The sequence below is a fragment of the Orcinus orca genome, chromosome 5, assembly GCF_937001465.1.
Source record: "Orcinus orca chromosome 5, mOrcOrc1.1, whole genome shotgun sequence".
Classification (NCBI taxonomy): Eukaryota; Metazoa; Chordata; class Mammalia; order Artiodactyla; family Delphinidae; genus Orcinus; species Orcinus orca.
Window position 1 is genome coordinate 30,647,782 of NC_064563.1, and position 19,085 is coordinate 30,666,866.

General features: G+C 47.0%; 1 protein-coding gene across 3 annotated transcripts in view; it reads right to left on the reverse strand.

Annotated features, from left to right (window-relative positions):
• MRAS (muscle RAS oncogene homolog) overlaps positions 1–4,709 on the reverse strand; it is a 59,382-nt gene extending 54,673 nt beyond the window's left edge. The window contains exon 1 of one of the 3 annotated variants that reach the window (XM_033404100.2): positions 4,362–4,709. The gene's annotated coding sequence lies outside the window, so the exon portion shown is untranslated. The other 2 variants (XM_004278960.3, XM_004278961.3) reach the window with 2 other exon arrangements.
• Positions 4,710–19,085: the final 14,376 nt, after the last annotated feature.

A 19,085-nucleotide genomic window follows, 5' to 3' on the forward strand; every position in this document is an offset into this window, starting at 1 on the left:
CTCTCATTAGCAACACAACCCAGATCCAAATCACGATGTTTTATCCATTTAGGCGGCCAGATGCCAGGCTCCGTAGGTGAAAATATGCCTCTCTGAGACCCAGAATGTCATTTCACAACCAATGATGACCCACACTGTCATTTGGCCATCCGGCCATCAACAGGTTCCACCGAGTAAAGCTATCAAAAATACTAAAGGAGGGCTTCCCTGGTGGCGCAGTGGTTAAGAATCCACCTGCCAATGCAGGGGACACGGGTTCGAGCCCTGGTCCGGGAAGATCCCACATGCCGCGGAGCAACTAAGCCCGTGTGCCACAACTACTGAGCCTGCGCTCTAGAGCCCATGAGCCACAAGTACTGAAGCCCACACGCCTAGAGCCCATGCTCCGCAACAAGAGAAGCCACCAGAATGAGAAGTCCGCGCACCGCAACAAAGTGTAGCCCCCGCTCGCCACAACTAGAGAAAGCCCGCGCACAGCAGTGAAGACCCAACGCAGCCAAAAATAAATACATATAATTAATTTTAAAAATACTAAAGGACAATGATAGCGACATTAAAAAGCTAAATACACACTGCTACTTCATGACCCCTACAAGGGGGATGGCTGCAGAAAGCTGCCATGGATCATACCAATGGGCTACAGGCCCTTGGCTCAGTGGTGGAGCTCAGTGGAAGGCCGGGGGAATCTCAGAACAGGCGGGACCAGCCTCATTATGCGCAGCAGGAACGCTACCTAGAAGACTGGAGATGGGCACCAAGGGATGCATGGCAGACACCAGGGAGTGCAGTGTGGCTGTCACCTCGGCCTCGACAACGTCCTCTGCTGCCTGAAGCAGGAGGTGGCGGCACTGCCCCCTCAGTCAGAGTTCCACAAGACAGACCCACTAGCTGATTGCATGGATTTCTACCCACAAGCTGAGAACTGACACCCGTCCCGCTCTACTTCCACTCTTGACACCGGCTCTACCATGACAGCCTGCTGGCCTGGCTGGGAGGGCAGAGCCCCAGGGTAGGTCCTCAGTGAACAGCAGTGAAGCAAGGGATCTACCCTGGGATCCAGGGCTCATTTTCAGAGATCCACACATCTCCCAAACTGAATGCCCAACTTCATACATCCCAGGAATTTTCTTTGGGCTTCTCACTGGCATGTTAAAGAGGCAGTGGCCCAAGAAGGTAAAAATCATTGCTCTGAACGCTCAGCCCTCTTGGCTGCCTGTCCCGTGCAAAAACTTGCTGGAAGTGGCACTAATATCCCATCCCTGTGGCCAGAGACTTCACAAAAGCTGAGAACATCTTTGGGAGATCTAAGCTCTCCTTAATCCACTATGACTTGGGTTACGTTATTTGCAGCCAAAAGCACCCGCACTGATCCGGTACCACAGGGCCCAGTGGCATCACCCAAGACAGTGAGGGGTGGCAAGGCCTCAGAGTCCAGCAACAAAATTCCTCTCAAAGCTCGACCTCTCCGCTCAGCCTCTAGACCATGCATAGCTGCCAGATTACCCGGGCACAGGGAGCTCACCCAGTTCCTTCCTTTTCCCCATCCCCAGACAAAGGTAACTTTACCTCCTAGCCAGCCAGATACCTGCCCCCGGCCAGGTAAGTACAGAGCCTCTGGAACTCAATGCACACTCTTTGGACCCTTGAGAACATCCCAGCTTTGCACAAGAACGTGTTCCCAATTCGTTCACATGTGTATGGTTTGTGCAAACTACGTGAAGCTCATGAGCAGGTATGTTTTCAATCGCTTGCAGGGAGGCATGCTCCATATGGGGGGACTTCATTGGTAGACAATGATGACACCAGATGTGAAACATAAAATGGAGGCCACATTTCCCCAAGAAGTCACTTGATGCAGCAGGCTGGTCACCATGTGAATCAGGCTGATGTTAGGACCAGGCACCCCAGGAGTTAGTTCAGTCCATCAGAGCCCAGAAGTCCTCCCTGGTGCCAGGTGATCACTCAGGCTCAGGAACCAACCCCAGGGATAATGGACTTGCCTCTCTATAAGCAGCTCAGATCAACTGAAAGTGTGAAATACCTGTGGTTAGAGCTAATAAAAGTTATACCTGTCACAAAGATATCTTAGGTAGGTGAAAACATAAGTAGTGGCAAATACAAACAGAGCTGGCAGCCCTGGAAGACTGTCACTGCCCCACCAGGGTTCAGCAGAGGGCCACACTGCCCCCCCATAAGGAAATGTTGAGGCGGGGAGCAGCTTCTATCAGAGCACCCAGCTTACGCAACCTCCACCCGCACCCCCAAAGAGGCTGGCAGACTCTGCGCCTCGAAAACCCCAGAGCATTAAAGCTCCAACCTTCCTGACCTAGCAGAGAAAGGACGAACTACACCTTAAACCACAGACAGAAAAGCTAATTGGCTGGGAGTGAGAACAGACTGGGGGTCAAAACCATGAATGTTTTCATGGAACATTTTCAGCCCCAGTCAGCAGGGACATGCGATTTACAGGAAATTAGGAGACTTACAAAAATGTTAGCCAGCTCAAGTTTCTTTCCTGGGAAGAAAAGTAGGAGAAACTCTAAGAACTGTTTTGGTGAAAGTGCTTTGTTCACTGCAAAGCCCCTGACACGTGTCAGTTATTAATACCAGCAGCTCGCCACCCCACACTTCACCCAACCAGTGAAAGGCAATAGAGCCAAAGCCTAACACAAGCTGCACCTGGAGCCTTCAGGCCAGGTCAGCCAGACCCTCACAAGAGGGGCCTGAGGGGCTGCGGGGTCTACATCATGGACCCTAGATATGATCTTGCGCAAGGTACTCTTTCTAGCCCCTGTTCCCCATTGCACATGGGGGTCATAATAAAGCCCTTCTGCAGGAGTCTTGTCAAATGATGAGCAAGCGTACCCACGTCAAGTGCCTGGTCTGTGTCAGCCCTGCTGGCAGCTGTTATTACAGCGGAGCTTCAGGGCTTTTAGTCAGATTTCCTTATCAGATTTCCTTATCATTCCTGCTGCCGGGGAGGTCACTCTTTTGAGGCCACAATTTTGAGCCTTGTCAGTCACCCTCTCTGGTCAGGTCCAGGATAGAGTGTGAGTCCTAAGGGGCAAGAACCATTCAAGCCCAGGGAGGGTTGCTCGGAGTAGGCGCTGGTGGGAGGAGGAGGGGCAATCCCAGAGCTCCGGGGATCAAGGCCGGGATGAAGTGGCCCTTCTCCACCTCTCCAGCCTCGGCTCTGGCCCTGGCCAGCATAGACCTCAGTTCCAGCCACAAAGTCTAATTGGTGTCCAGTGCCCACGCTCCCGCCAGGCATCACCTCCCCTCCCCTAGGAGGCCTTCCCTGCCCTTCCACGCTGTCTGCTCCCACAGCCCCCGTGCTTCCCTCATCCCAGTACCGACCACGCTGGCTGTCGCTCAGTTTGCACCCCTACCTTCCTCGCGGCGCGGTAACTGGCACTGTGCCCTACATTCGGTGGGCGCCCCTGCAGCTCCCGTCAATGAATGAGCCGGGCCCTGGTTGTGACCAGAGACCCAGGCCCCCGGCGCAGCAAAGGTTTATGAAGCAGCCTGCTTTTCATCTTTCAGATGAATCTGACAACTCCCTCGGCCGATCCCTGCCCTCGTTAACGCCATTTTAAAAGGGGAAAGATCCCCCAACTCCGCCTCCAACCACCCGAGTCCCGCCGCCCACCTCCCCGCGCGTTCTCGCCAGGGCAGACAAGGAACCCAAGGGCAGTTACCATGAAAGGGGCTTTCTGTGCGGTGGGCAGGCCCTTCTCACTGGGGTCTCGATCGTCTCCGAATTCTCGATCGCACACCGTCACGCTGGAGCCTGCCGTGGGGGCAAAAGGCCACTCTCCGCCAGCCCCTGAGCGTAGTCCGCCTGTGGCGAGCGCGGCCGGGCCCGGGGCGGCCACACCTCCCCCCCGGAACAAAGCGCCCGGCCGGGTGCCCTCCCTTCCCAGCCTGCCCCGACCGCTCACCGCGCGCTCCAGCCCGGCTCGGCTCCGGCCTCAGGCCGCCTCCTCCATGCCCGCACCGGCGAGAAGGGAGCGCCGCGCCCGCCGGGCCCCGCGGCAGCCGGACTGACGGCTCCCGGCCCGCGGCCTCACGGCCGCTCTGGCCTGTCCCCGCCCCGGCGCCTCCTTAAAGCGACCGCGCAGCCCGGCGCGCCGCGCATTCCTTATAATGCAACAGCGGCTGCTAAAAATAGAGCGCCGCCGCCGTGGGCGCAGTGGGGGCCGGGCCCGGCGCCGCGACTCTGACACCCCGTGGGCCCCAGATTCCCAGGACGCGCGGCCCGATGCTCAGGCCATCCGCGCCGAGCGCCCCGGACCCGGCAGGGCGAGCGGACCCGGCCACGGAACCCCGCCGCCGCCTCCCCCGTGGCCCCGCGCACTTACCCAGATCCTACCCTCTGCGCGGCGGAGCTGGCTTTAAAGTGGACGCCGAATGGGAATTCGCCCGGGCCTCTTTAAGAGCCTCTGCACTCCAGCCTTTAAATCTCCGCTCCCGCCCGGCCAACTTCTGAGCCTGCAGACGCCTCCCCCGACCTAGGCGATCCCAGCCCGCCACCTTAACCGCGTTCCCTTCGAATCCCGGGCCGTGTTTCTTCCTAGATCCAGTCCCCAGCGTTGCTTCCCCCAGGCCCTCTCGGTGCCAGGTTCCTGGGCCTAAAGTTCGTTCAGATGGAGGCGACGGACGGGGACGGGCGACACTCGCGATCCATTTCATTGTTTCAGTTCCTCTAACTCCTCTCCATCGGCGTCATTTTTTCCTTATTTTAAAAATTGAGATGTAATTCACATACCATAAAATTCCAGCTTTTAAAGTGGACAATTCAGTGGATTTTAGTATAGTCACAAAGTGGCAGCCACCACTATTACCTAATTCCAGATCATTTTCATAACACCCCCCGCCTCAAACAAACAAACAAAAACCGCCGAACCCATTTGCAGTCACTCCCCATTCCCTGCGCCTTCCCCAGCCCCTGGAAACCACTAATCCACTTTCTGTCTCTATGGATTTGCCTACTCAGGACATTTCATGAAAGTGGAATCATACATGTGGTCTTTTGTGACCCAGCTTCCTTCACTTCGCAGGATGTTTTCAAGGTTCATCCACGTTGCAGCATGTAGAAATACATAACTCCTTGTCGTGACTGAATAGCATTCCATTGCGTGGATACACCACATTTTGTTTATCTTTCATCAGCTGATGGACAGATTGTACTTTTGGGCTATTATGAATAAAGCTGCTATGAACATTAGTGTACAAGTCTTTGTATGAACATTTCATTCCTTTTGGGTATATATCAATACCTAGGAGTAGACTTGTGGGTCATATGCTAGCTATGCTTAACATTTTGAGGAACCCCCGAACTGTTTTCCAAAGCAGCTGTGCTATTTTATATTCTAACCAACAATGTATGAGAATTCCATGTGTCCACATCCTCACCAATACTTGTTATCATCTCTCTCTCTTTTTTTTTTTTTCCGGTACGCGGGCCTCTCACTGTTGTGGCCTCTCCCGCTGCGGAGCACAGGTTCCGGATGCGCAGGCTCAGCGGCCATGGCTCACGGGCCCAGCCGCTCCGCAGCATGTGGGACCTTCCCGGACCGGGGCAGGAACCCGTGTCCCCCGCACCGGCAGGCGGACTGTCAACCACTGCGCCACCAGGGAAGCCCTATCATCTCTATTTGATTACAGCCATTGTGTGTGGGGGGGGGACATATCTCACTGTAGTTTAGATTATCAGTGTCATTTTTGAGGATGTTCTTTTTGTAGACGGACCTTGATGATGACTTGGAACCAGCTTTACACATCTGGGGAACTCATTCCCTTATCATTTTGAGAGCTTCACCCACCACCCCAGGTCTCAGGAAACTTTGCTACCCTGAGTCATTCATGCCATGGTGGTTTCAGTTGGCACCCCAGGCATCCAAGCAGCCATTTGGTGAGAGCTATTGTGCCCTCTGCAGCCACTCCCACCTGCTGCTCTGAAGGCCCCGTGGACCCCTCGGGTCCCCATGGCTCGGGGGAAGGTTTGGGTACCATCAAGAGTATCTCATCTCGGTAGGGAGTAAAAGAACTGGTTGAGGAGGGGCCTTGAGGGACAGATGTTCATCTCGACCGGCTGGTCTTGGCCTGGGACCTGCATCTTCCTCCCCCTTCCATTTACCACAGGCCCTGGGGGAGGCAGGCAGGGGTCTGTGTGTCCTGGTTGTCTCTGCACAGGAGTCAAAGCTTTGTCTTTATACCCCTTTCATATACAAAGCTTTAAGAACCTGTTTGCCTTAGAAACAGGTTCTTAACCAGCTAGTAATCACACACAAGTACCTGGGATTCTCTAATGGTGAGATTAGACCCTGCAGATTATGGCTGGGGTCTTACAACAGGGTGTTCATCCCACTTGGGCTGCCACTTCTGCTCTTTGCGCCCTGAAATAAAGCAGGACTCAGCTGCTGGCAAACAGGAGCTTTAGAGAACAGGGCCACTGAGCAGAAAAGGGAGGCCTGGGATTGATGGTTCATTCACTCAGTAAATGCTGCCAGAGCACCTACTACGTGCCGGTGCTGTGCACAGTCCTACCTCCAAGCAAACTCAGAGCACCAGCGGAGGGGTAAGTGGTGTGGAATCAAGAGGCGGCGCAGAGGGAGCCCAGAGGAGGGGCACATAACCCAGTGTGGGGAGGGGCAAGTGCCCAGGGCAGGTTTTCTGTGAGAGGTAATGATGGAGCCAGGGTTTGATGGGCAAAGACCAATCAGCTAGGCTGTGAAGGGAGGGAGAAAACCTTATAGGCTGAGGTATGACTGAGCTGAAATCTTTCCCCAAACTCCAGCAGATCCCCATGGCTGACCAGGTGTGCATGGGGCTTGATAGAAGGTCAAGAACCCAGGCAGGGCTCAGGCCAAATTTCAGGCCCTGAGGTCCTAGGCCAGACCCGAGGCCAGGAGACAGTTCCTGGAATAGGACAAAGATCGGAGCTGTGACCCAGAGTAGAACTTCCCCGCTCAGCGACAAGAGCAAACATGCCTGATGCGCTGCAGGGCGTCCCGTGCCAGCCTCTCTGCCCAAAACTTGCTGAGTGCCACGCCTCACAGAAGACCCACACCGGTGTCTTGGGGTTCAGTAGGCAAACATGGGGGGCCTGTGGACTTCAGGGCCAGGAGCCAGCCAGGTCACAGTGGCACAACCTTCCTCCAGAACTCTGCCCGAGTGCGGCCCCTGGGGGTTCAAGCAGCTCTGGGCTCCGGAACCCTCACAGCATGCCAGACACGGGCACAGTGATGGGTCTGCACGCCTCCCAAGGACCCGGGCAGAAGGTCTCACTGGCCCTGCTTTAGACATAGGAGACCACAAGCCCAGTCCAACCCAGCCAGTGGACTGAGAGTCAGGGCCTTCTGAACACAGAGCCTCCACTCTCTCCCCTATGTCTGGTGGCCTCGGCGGGCAGGTTGGTCAGTTGTGTGTGTGTGTGTGTGTGTGTGTGTGTGTGTGTGTGTGTGTGTGTGTGTGTGGTGTTGGGAAAGCAGGGAGAAGGTGAAGAAAACACTAGCACTTGTTCCAGTCCCAGTCTCCTCGGGCCTGTGGCTGGAATTTATCTTTTGCTGGCCCTGGAGCGCCAACGATGGGTTAGCCGAAGAGCCTCACCCCACCCACAGGCCTGTTCTTTCCCTCAGCTGACCTTCCCTCTGTGCCAACTACAAGACCTTTGGCCAGTGATCTGGCACCAGGAACTCCATGGTCTTCTCTCAGGGCTGTCATGGGCTTTACCAACGCAGGTTCAGCCGTTTCTCAGCTTCAGCTCTCCCTGCTACCCCTCTGCACCTGCCACAGCTGCCCCAGCCCCACTAGGAGCTAGGCCTCCCAAGATTTTCTTCTCTGATGCTTAAGGTTACTGATGCTTGCGGTCCATCCTTTGCATGGGCTCCCTCTTGCTCTCTGGGGCCAGAAGAGCAGCTTTTTTTTTTTTTTTTTTGCGGTACGCGGGCCTCTCACTGTTGTGGCCTCTCCCGTTGCGGAGCACAGGCTCCGGATGCGCAGGCTCAGCGGCCATGGCTCACAGGCCCAGCCGCTCCGCGGCATGTGGGATCTTCCCGGACCGGGGCACGAACCCGCGTCCCCTGCATCAGCAGGCGGACTCTCAACCACTGCGCCACCAGGGAAGCCCCCAGAAGAGCAGCTTTTAATCAATCGACTTCCCACTCATGGCCAAACTTCTCCCCAGAGTTGTCCATACTCAACTAACATTTGTTTCTGATCGTTTATTTTTCTCCACTTCGTCCTTCCTCTGTTTAAACTAAAATCCAGCGGTTTTTAAACATTTGGGGGGACTTCCCTGGTGGCACAGTGGATAGGACTCCATGCTCCCAATGCAGGGGCCTGGGTTCGATCTCTGGTCAGAGAACTAGATCCCACAGGCATGCCGCAACTAAGGAGCCTGCATGCCACAACTAAGGAAGCCACCTGCCGCAACTAAGACGTGGCACAACCAAATAAATATTTTTAAAAATAAATAAATAAACATTTTGGCCTGCAACCCATAGCAATAAAGAGGTTTGACATTGCAAACCAGAACACAGACATACACACACAAGTGCAACAAAAATTTCATGAAACAATACTTATTGTTACTATGTGCCATGCACTCTGATCTATTCTATTCTATTCTGTTTCATTAGAAAATGCTAGCAAGACCTACTAAATTGATTTCACGCCCCACTAATGGGTTGTGACCTACAGTTTGAAAAACACTGAACCGTGGGTTTTTGTTTGTTTGTTTTTCCATGTTAAATTTATTTATTTATGGCTGTGCAGGGTCTTCATTTCTGTGTGAGGGCTTTCTCTAATTGTGGCAAGTGGGGGCCACTCTTCATGGTGGTGCGCGGGCCTCTCACTATCGCAGCCTCTGTTGTTGCGGAGCACAGGCTCCAGACGCGCAGGCTCAGTAATTGTGGCTCACGGGCCCAGTTGCTCCGCGGCATGTGGGATCCTCCCAGACAAGGGCTCGAACCCGTGTCCTCTGCATTGGCAGGCAGACTCTCAATGACTGCGCCACCAGGGACGCCCGTGAACCGTGTTTTGACACCTATAGCCTCAGGGTAGTGACATGATAGAAATTTGTCAAGAAAGAAAAGTCTACTCTAAGATTTTGAAACACATGCTAGGGACAATAGTTTGAAAAGAGTTCTGAGTTTCATAAGCCCAGGAGATTTCCTCTTCTAAGTAGGACGTGGTAGGTTGCGGCTGGTCAATTCTCCTATTGCAACAAAATGAGATGAGGCTCTCCAGCTGTTCCCTCTCCCCTCCCCAAGGACATTTGCTAATTCGGGGCACTGGCTGATGATCAATCTTTGTCCAGAAAGAAGACTTCTAATGGAATAAAGAGAAACCAGTAAAGCTTTTACTGGTCACATGGTATTGGAACGAATCTAAATGCATCTAAAAAGCAGAGTGAAATCTTCCAAAGTCCCACAGTGCTTAGAAAATAAAGCCTTCCCAAGAAGAAAGAGCCTGCCTCAAAAACAAGGCCAGCTCCTGCCTCCTCCTGAGATTTGCCAGATTTCGAAGCTCCGTGGGGACAGTGGCCAGAGAGCTGGACTGGGAACTTCTGAAGGGCAGAGCTGACTCTCCATAACCTTCCATGGCTTAGGAGACAGAGATCTGCAAGGCTCTCAATCAAAATCCACACATGAGGAATAGGGATAAACCGGAGATACATTGAGTCCTGTAAAAACTGAAACCCAGCCACAACCCAGCTCAATCCTTCAATGGATTGAGGTGATCACTCCTCAACCCACCTGCTTGTCAGAGGAAAGAGGGAACACGTGGGTCAAATGACATCATCTGGAGTCTCTCTACTTCTTATTTACCATGTGTGTGTATAGTAAAACATAACTAGTCTTGTGAAGAGGCATGAACATATAATTGATAAGGAAGAGAAAACGTTGTAGACACCCAGATCATTCAGATATTGGAGTCAGTAGACAGGACTTTGACTGTGGAGGACCTGGAACTCTCATACACTGCTGGTGGAGGTGTAAAATGGTATATCCATGCATCAGCCAGGGTGTATGCAGGATACAGAAACTACACAGTACTTTGGACAGGAAATTTTAATATAAAGAATTATTAAGTATTAGAGGGGGGACTTCCCTGGTGGCGCAGTGGTTGGGAATCCGCCTGTCAATGCGGGGGACGCGGGTTCGAGCCCTGGTCCGGGAGGATCCCACGTGCCGCGGAGCAACTGAGCCCGTGAGCCACAACTACTGAGCCTGCGCTCTAGAGCCTGCAGGCCACAGCTGCTGAGCCCACGTGCCACAGCTGCCGGGGCCTGCATGCCTGGAGCCCGTGCTCCACAACAGAGAAAGGCCGCCGCGGTGAGAGGCCAGCGCGCCGCAGCAAAAGAGTGGCCCCCGCTCGCCACAACTAGAGAGAGCCCACACACAGCAACAAAGACCCAATGCGGCCAAAACTAAATAAATAAATTTATTAAAAAAAAAAAAAAGTATTAGAGGGGACTACCTACTAAGGAGAAAAGAGAGCTCTAAAGAAGATAGTTATAGCAGATGTCAGGAGAAGCCTCTTGGGCTGAGACAGAGCACCCAAAGAAGGAACAAGTGTGTATGAGTCCTAATGTTCACCTTCTACCAGGGGGCTGAGAATCATACCTTGTTGGAGATTATGTAGCCATGACCCACTGGATGATGAAGACGTTTGCTGAAGGTCTATGCAGATGGTATTCATTGGAAAGCATTCCTCTTGGTGCTGAGGGAAGCCATCCATGGAAGGGCGCCACACCGTGGAAATTGCTGGAAAACTTCCCCCAGGAGTGATGCATTGGAAGGTCAACCTCTGGGGTTTTGGAGGAAGCTGCCCATGGAGATGTGCTTTGTATTTCTGGTTGCCACATGCTACAGGAATCTTCCAGGTGAGAACATCAGAACCAGGAAGAGAGTCCTCTTTCTCCTGCAGTGACTGCCAGTGCTCCCTACTGACAAACCTTAACACTGTGCCAGATGGCAAAGGAGAAATGTTTGCAGGGCCCAGCTCCATTAGCACAGGGCAGGTCATTAAGTATGGATTTGGATCTGAGAGGTAATAAATTGATAACTGGCACAACTAGCTTTGAGAAACTGTTTAGCAGAATCTACTAAAACTAAACATACAGCTACCTTTGGACTCAACGTTTCTACTCCTAGGTATATATCTAAGAGAAATTAGCCCCTAAAGAGGAGACAATCCAAATGTTTATTAACTGGAGGATGAATAAATAAGTTGTAGTTTATTCATACAATGGAATACTCTACTGCAATAACTAAGAATGATACAAAAACAACAGGAAGGAATCTCACAGGTACTATATTAAGTGAAAGAAGCCAGATGCAAAAGACATTTATGAAGTCCAGTAAAAGGTAAAACTAACTGATGGTGATTGATGTCAGAATAGTGGTTTTCTCTTGGGCGAGAGGAAGATAACAGCTTGGGTGGGACAGAAGTGCCAGAAGTGTTATGTATCTTGATGTGGGTGGTGGTTTTATGAATATATACCAATGTGAAAGTTCAATAAGCTGTGCATTAATGATTAGCACACTTTACACATTTCACTGTATGTGTATTACACAGTCATCCCTCGGTACCCACAGGGGATCGGTTCCAGGACCCGATGCAGACACCAAAATTCACAGATGCTCAAGCCCCATGGTCGGCCCTCCAGTATCTGCTGGTTCTGCAACCACAGATTCAACCAACCTCAGAGCATGTGTTCAGTTTGCGATTTGCAGTTGGTTGAATTGGTTGGATCTGTGGATGTGGAATTCGTGGATACCGAGGGCCACCTGCCTGTATATTTATTGAAAAAAATCCATGTAAAAGTGGACCAGTGCAATTGAAACCCGTGCCTTTCAAGGGTAAACTGTACTTTAAAAATTCATAATACCTCCACTTAGATTAATATGTTGAATAAAGTGGAGAAAAATGTAGACAGATTAGATGGAGAAAAATGGCACCAGATAAGTGGAATTTACCAAAAAACCAAAACTATAAAAACAAAGTGAACATTCTAGAACTTAAAAAGTATAATAACTGAAATCAAGAACTCATTGGATAAGTTTAATAACAGATTGAACACTGTTGAGCACAAAATTAATGAACTTGAAGATGAGTCAAAAGAACATGTTGAAACTAAAGCACAGAGGGAGAAAAAAGATGGAGAGAAAAAGAGATAATAGTATCAAAAAGATATGTGGGACATATTCAAATGTCTAACATTCATATCACCCGATTCGCAGAAGGAGAGGAGAGAGAGAAAATGAAACAGAAGCAATACAGGTTTTCCCCACTATCTGAAAGTAGAACGTTCCTATGAAAACTTTCATAGGCTGAAATAGTATAAAATGAAATAGCAATTACCTTTGTGCTAATAGGTGCACAAAATAAATTGAAATAAGGCACACATGCTCACAGACACCATTCAAAGCTATGGTGCCTTGATGCTGAGACACTGAATGTAGTTCCTGGGAAGGAGCGTGGCGATGCTACTTTTGCTGCCTCTGTAACAGCTCCATGCAAAACAAATGCTGAATGTTATTTTTGATTTTTTCCTTTTTCCTTAAAAGTGAAAAGCCTCTATGGATTTCTTTCTATTAGTGAAAACATGTACTAATGTAGGTCTTTTATAAAAGCAAGGTGACATAAAGTGAACTTTCAAAAAGTGGGAAATGACTGTATTCAGAGAGACAATGGCAGAGAATTTTCCAAAACTGGTGAAAGACATAAATCCATAGATTCAAGGAGTTTGATGAATTCCAAAAAGGATAAACACAAAGAAAACTACACGCAGGCTCATCATAGTTATATTGCTGACAGCAGGGTAAAAAATAAAATTTTAAGTGTCAGAAATCTTTCTTCATTGAAAAAAACCCTTTGATGAAAAAACCCATTTCCTGGCAGCTGATAAGAAGCTGATCTTGAGTGAGAGCCATTCTCTGCCACATTAAAAATGTGGCCAGCCCCCAACATCATTCTGCAGCTCAGAGCCTGGGACCAGCATCCTCAGCACCACTTCTGAATGATGCCCAGCCCCAGCTTGCAAAATGATTGGAAAATGATCATCATTTGTAGCCATGTGTTTTCATGTCTTAGTATTTGAAATATTATAATACCAAGTCAGAAAAAGGGAAATTGCTTGGATTTTGAAACTGAAAATGCAAGGTTGGCTCATTTCAATTTAGCCCAATTTTCTGAAATCCAATAGCATCACCCCGTCAACAAACAAGACAGAAGAATTTTAGATCTCTGATGGTTAGGATTTTAAAACATTATTTTTACATTAAAACAAATATGTATATGGTAGTATTCCAAGACACATGCAAATCTTTGAGATAAATATTAGCGAAGTTTAGAGAACTCAGAGGCCATTTAGAATTAAGACCTTAGATGTCCACACAAATTTTAGGATGGCACATGGCAGAAAGAGAGCTAGCTAATGATTTGGCCTCTTCTTATAAGGGCACTAATCCCACTCATGAGGGCATCACCCTCATAACCTAATTACCTCCTAAAAGCCTCACCTTCAAATACCATCCCATTAGGAAATGGGTTTCAACATATGAATTCCGAGGGGACACAAACATGCAGCCCATAACACTATGAAACTATAATAATCAAGTCAGAGGAGTCCTGACATAGGGATAGACAAATAGATCAGTGGAATAGACTAGAGAGTCCTGAAAGAAATTCACACTTAACAACCAATTGATATTTGACAAAGGTGCCAAAGTAATCCAACGGAGTAAAGGAAAGTTTTTCAACAAATGGTGCTCGCACAGTCAGAAATCCATATGGAATAAAAAAAAGAACCTTGACCTCTATCTCATATCCTCCAGAAAAATTAATCTGAAACAGTGGTACAACCATACTGTGGGATGTGCAGCAATTAAAAAAGGACAAAATATTGATACATGCAACAACTGTAGGGAATTATGCTGAATGACAAAAAGCCAATCCCCAAAGGCTACATACTGTGTGATATGATTTAGATATCATTTAAAAAAATTTTTATCTTATATTAGGGTATAGTTGATTAACAATGTTGTGTTAGTTTCAGGTGTACAGCAAAGTGATTCAGGTATACATATACATGTATCCATTCTTTTTAAAATTCTTTTCCCATTTACGTTATTACAGAATATTGAGCAGAATTCCCTGTGCTATACTAGATATTTTTTAAATGACAAAATTTTAGAAACGGAGGGCATAATACTGGTTGCCAGAAGTTAGGGACTGGTGGGGAGAGATATGTAGAAGGGAGGTGGTTGTGGCCATAAAGGGCAACACAGAGGATCCTTGTGTTCAGGATCTTGACTATGGTGGTGAATACATGAACCTAAATATGACAGCATTTTATAGAACCTAATACACACACACACACACACACACACAAATGAGTACAAATAAAACTAGGGAAACCTGAGTAAGATGGGTGGATTGTATTGATGTCAATATCCTGGTTGCAATATTATACTATAGTTTTACAAAATGTTACCATTGGGGGAAACTCGGCAGAGTGTACAAAGATTTTCTCAAGGTTATTTTTACAACTGTGTGAGTCTATAATTATCTCAATAAAAATTTCAATGAAAAAGTGAATTTGAGATGGATCATCTCAAATGTGAATTTTAATCATCTAAATGTGAATTTTAAATAACTTCTTTTATTATAATTAAAAAATAATTTCTAGGGCTTCCCTGGTGGCGCAGTGGTTGAGAGTCCGCCTGCCGATGCAGGGGACACTGGTTCGTGCCCCGGTCCGGGGGGATCCCACATGCCGTGGGGCTGCTGGGCCCGTGAGCCATGGCCGCTGAGCCTGCGCGTCAGGAGCCTGTACTCCGCAATGGGAGAGGCCACAGCAGTGAGAGGCCCGCGAACCACAAAAAAAAAAAAAAAAAAAAAAAAAAGAAAAAAAATAATAATTTCTAGTATTATAACTTTAGGATAAAGGGTATGTCTTCATGGGAGTAGGCAAAGATTCCTTAGGAAAAGATCTCTTCAGACAAAGAAAACAATAAATAGAATAAAAAATTAGTAAATTAAATCTCATCAAAAATGTAAAATTTCAAAAAAAAAAATGTAAAATTTCTGGTCATTAAAGCCATCCTGGTAACATCAAGCTGGCAGCTAGGGGCAGAGTGTGGAAGATTCTACATCTGATACTTCACCACTTAGGCCCCCGAGTAACACTAACCGTGTCCACCCTGACTGAGGAAAACTAATCCAATGGCTCCATCTGTAGGCAAGGGAGGGAGCGGTCATCTTGATCCTTGACTGGGAAGCTACCTCCCAGCAATGATCCTACACTCCAAACATGATACTTTAACAACAATACCAATAACGGCTTTACTGTCCAGAAACTTTAAAAGGCATTATCTCTCTCCACAACATCCCTGAATGGTAGGCATTATACTCCTCCTTTTAAAGACGAGGAAACGGAGGCTGAGGAAGTTGAAGTAACTTGCCCAAGCTCACACGGGCAGTAGGTGGTAGGTCCAGGGCTCACCCAAGCCTATTAGACTCGAAAGTTCCCAGTTCTATGACTCCTGGCTGCCTTCCTCAGAGCAAGTTACAGTAGGGACATGCTGGTACTTATGGAAAAAGAAAACATAATATCCAGAAGCAGAGATATTTGTCAGCCTAGACAAAGATGTATTATATGTATACATTCTTATCTAACATGGAAGACTGGAAGTTATCTGGGGAAATAATTTGCTCTGGTTTGTGATTTGCTGTTAAAGCGAGTAGGTTCATTCTTCTTTTACACAGTCACATCACGGCTCTGAAGAGTTTTAATCGAGAAAATGCTCCTGGTGTTCAATTTGGATCACAGAAGTGTTTCCCTTGAGGAAACCACCACCTTGTGGCAATGAACATAACTCGCAGGAGAAAGAAGGGTTTTTGTCTGTTTGTTTGTTTCCAGTCTTTCAAACTCCAAAACACAGTGGTAACACTTAAGTTGGAAGTTTTTGCAGTAAACAAAGCAAAACAAACAAATGGAAAAAGTACCTTCCTTAGGATGGGCTTAATTAAAACGGGTGTCTTTGAAAAAGGTATCTGACTTCTGGGCAAAGCAATCAAATCACTGACCCATGTCATAAAATAGGTAACATGGAAATTTCATTAAATCAAGACGTTAAAAGTTGGAGTGATCCATTTGGGGGAAAATTGAGGAGGTTCCATACTGTTTAAACCGTACACTTTAAAAAAAATTTTTATTTTTGGCTGTGTTGGGTCTTCGTTGCTGTGCGTGGGCTTTTCTCTAGCTGCAGCAAGCGGGAGCTACTCTTCGTTGCGGTGTGTGGACTTACTGCGGTGTCTTCTCTTACTGCAGAGCATAGGCTCTAGGCACACAGCCTTCAGTAGTTGTGGCACACGGGATCAGTAGCTGTGGCTCGCGGGCTCTAGAGCACAGGCCCGGTAGTTGTGGCACATGGGCTTAGTTGCTCTGTGGCACGTGGGATCTTCCCGGACCAGGACTCGAACCCGTATCCCCTGCATTGGCAAGCAGATTCTTAACCACCGTGCCACCAGGGAAGTCCTGTAAACTGTACACTTTTGAAAGTAAAAAGCATTGCTATTACTAATTACACGGGACAGTAAGTGTAAGGTCAGGGTGTAAAGACATGTTATTCCCCATATTTGTTTCTGTGTTTTAGCCTGGCAAAGTTGTGACTGCATTTTATAGCAGAGACCACGTGATGAGAAATCTAACCTTTTTAAAGTGAATAAAAAGTCTTTATCTCTCTGAGTGCTGGCAGGAGGAGTTTAGTACCTGATTTGAATTTTATTTTGGGAACTAAGATCTAAGGGAAATTTCAAATGATTCAAGAACTTGAATAACCACCACCATGTGGCCAAAAACATCACTTGCACTTAGTAGACCCAGTCTGTAATGCTGTGTCTTACAGATACCATTGTATGGATGTAACACAGACTACTCACTCACCTACTGAAGGACATCTTGGTTGCTTCCAATTTTGGGTGATTACGAATAAAGCTGCTATAAATATTTATGTGCAGGTTTTTGTGTACACATAAGTTTTCAAGTCTGTTGGATAAATATATAGGAGCACAATTGCTAGATCATATGGTAAGACTATGCTTAGCTTTGTAAGAAGCTGCTAAACTGTCTTCCAAAGTGGCTGTACAATTTTGCATTCCCACCAACAATAAATGAGAGTGCCTGTTGCTCTGTATCTCCACCAGCATTTAACATAGTTCTTTTTAAAAATTTTAGACATTCTAATAGGTATGTAGAAGTCTCTCATTATTGTTTTAATTTGTAATTCCCTAATGACAAAAGGGGTTGAGTGTATTTTTCATTTGTTTACTTTTCATCTGTATATCTTCTTTGGTGAGGTATCTGTTCAGATCTTTTGCCCATTTTAAAAATTGGGTTGTTTACTTTTTTAAAAAATAAATTTATTTGTTTAATTAATTTATTTTTGGCTGTGTTGGGTCTTCGTTGCTGGGCGCGGGCTTTCTCTAGTTGCGGTGAGTGGGGGCTACTCTTCCTTGCCGTGTGCGGGTTTCTCATTGCGGTGGCTTATCTTGTTGCGGAGCGCAGGCTCTAGGCATGCAGGCTTCAGTAGTTGCGGCACAGGGGCTTAGTTGCTCCGTGGCATGTGGGATCTTCCCGGACCAGGGCTCGAAGCTGTGTCCCCTGCATTGTCTGGTGGATTCTTAACCACTGCACCACCAGGGAATCCTGGGTTGTTTTCGTATTGTTGAGTTTTGTATATTTTGGATACAAGTCCCTTCTCAGATATGTGTTTTGCAAATATTTTCTCTCTTGTCTTTCCATTCTCTTAACAGTCTTTTGAAGAGCACAAGTTTTTAATTTTAATAAAATCTAACTTATAAATTTTTTCTTTCATGGATCATTCTTTTGATGTTTTATCTTAAAAAGTCATTGCCAAACCCAAGTTCACCTAGATTTTCTCCTTTGTTTTCTTCTCAAGTTTTAAGGTTTTCCATTTTATATTTATGTCTATGATCCATTTTGAGTCAATTTTTGTGAAAAGTGTAAGGTCTATGTCCAGATTTTTTTTTGCAAATGGATGTCCAATTACTCCAGCACCATTTTTTGAAAAGACCATTCTTTCTACAATCACTTTCCTTTACCCCTTTGTCAAAGATCAGTTGACTACATTTGTACAGGTCTTTTTCTGCACTTTTTATTCTATTCCATTGATCTATGTATCTATTCTTTCACTAAAATGCTGTCTTGCTTATTGTAGCTTAATGGTAAGTCTCGAAGTCCAATAGTGTCAGTTCTCCAACTTTGTTATTCTTCACTGTTGTGTTGACTATTCTTTGTCCCTTATCTTTTCATATAAAACCTAGAATTCGTTTGTTGTTATCTACAAAATAGCTTGCTGGGATTTTGACTGAAACTGTGTTTAATCTATAGATCACATCTAAAAATATTGATTCTTCCTCTCCACAAACATGGAATATCTCTCCATTTATATAAATCTTTTAGATGTCTTTCACCAGCTATTATTGATTTCTAGTTTAATTCCATTGTGGTCTGAGGATATACTCTGTATGATTTCTATTCTTTTAAGTTTGTTAGGGCATTTTTATGATGTGGCATGTGGCCTATCTTGGTGAATGTTCCATGTGAACTTGAGAAGAATCTGTATTCTGCTGTTCAGAGGAAGTATTGTCTAGATGTCAATTAGATCAGGTTGGCTGATGTTTGCTTAGTTCAACTATATCCTTGCTCATTATCTGCCTGCTGGATCTACTCATTCCTAAAGATGTGGTGTTGAAGTCTTCAATTATAATAGTGGGTTTATCTATATTTTCTTGGCAGTTCAGATAGTTTTTGCCTAGTATTTGGATGCTCTGTTGTTAGGTGCATACACAGTAAGTATTGTTATGTCTTCCTGGAGAACTGATCCCTTTAACATTATGTAGTGCCCTCTCTTTATCCCTGATACATTTCCTTGTTCTGAAATCTGCTTTGCCTGAAATTAATATAGCTACTCCAGCTTTCTTTTGATTAGTGTTAGCATGGCATAGCTTTCTTCACCCCTTTACTTTGCTTTTAAGTGTCTTTTTTT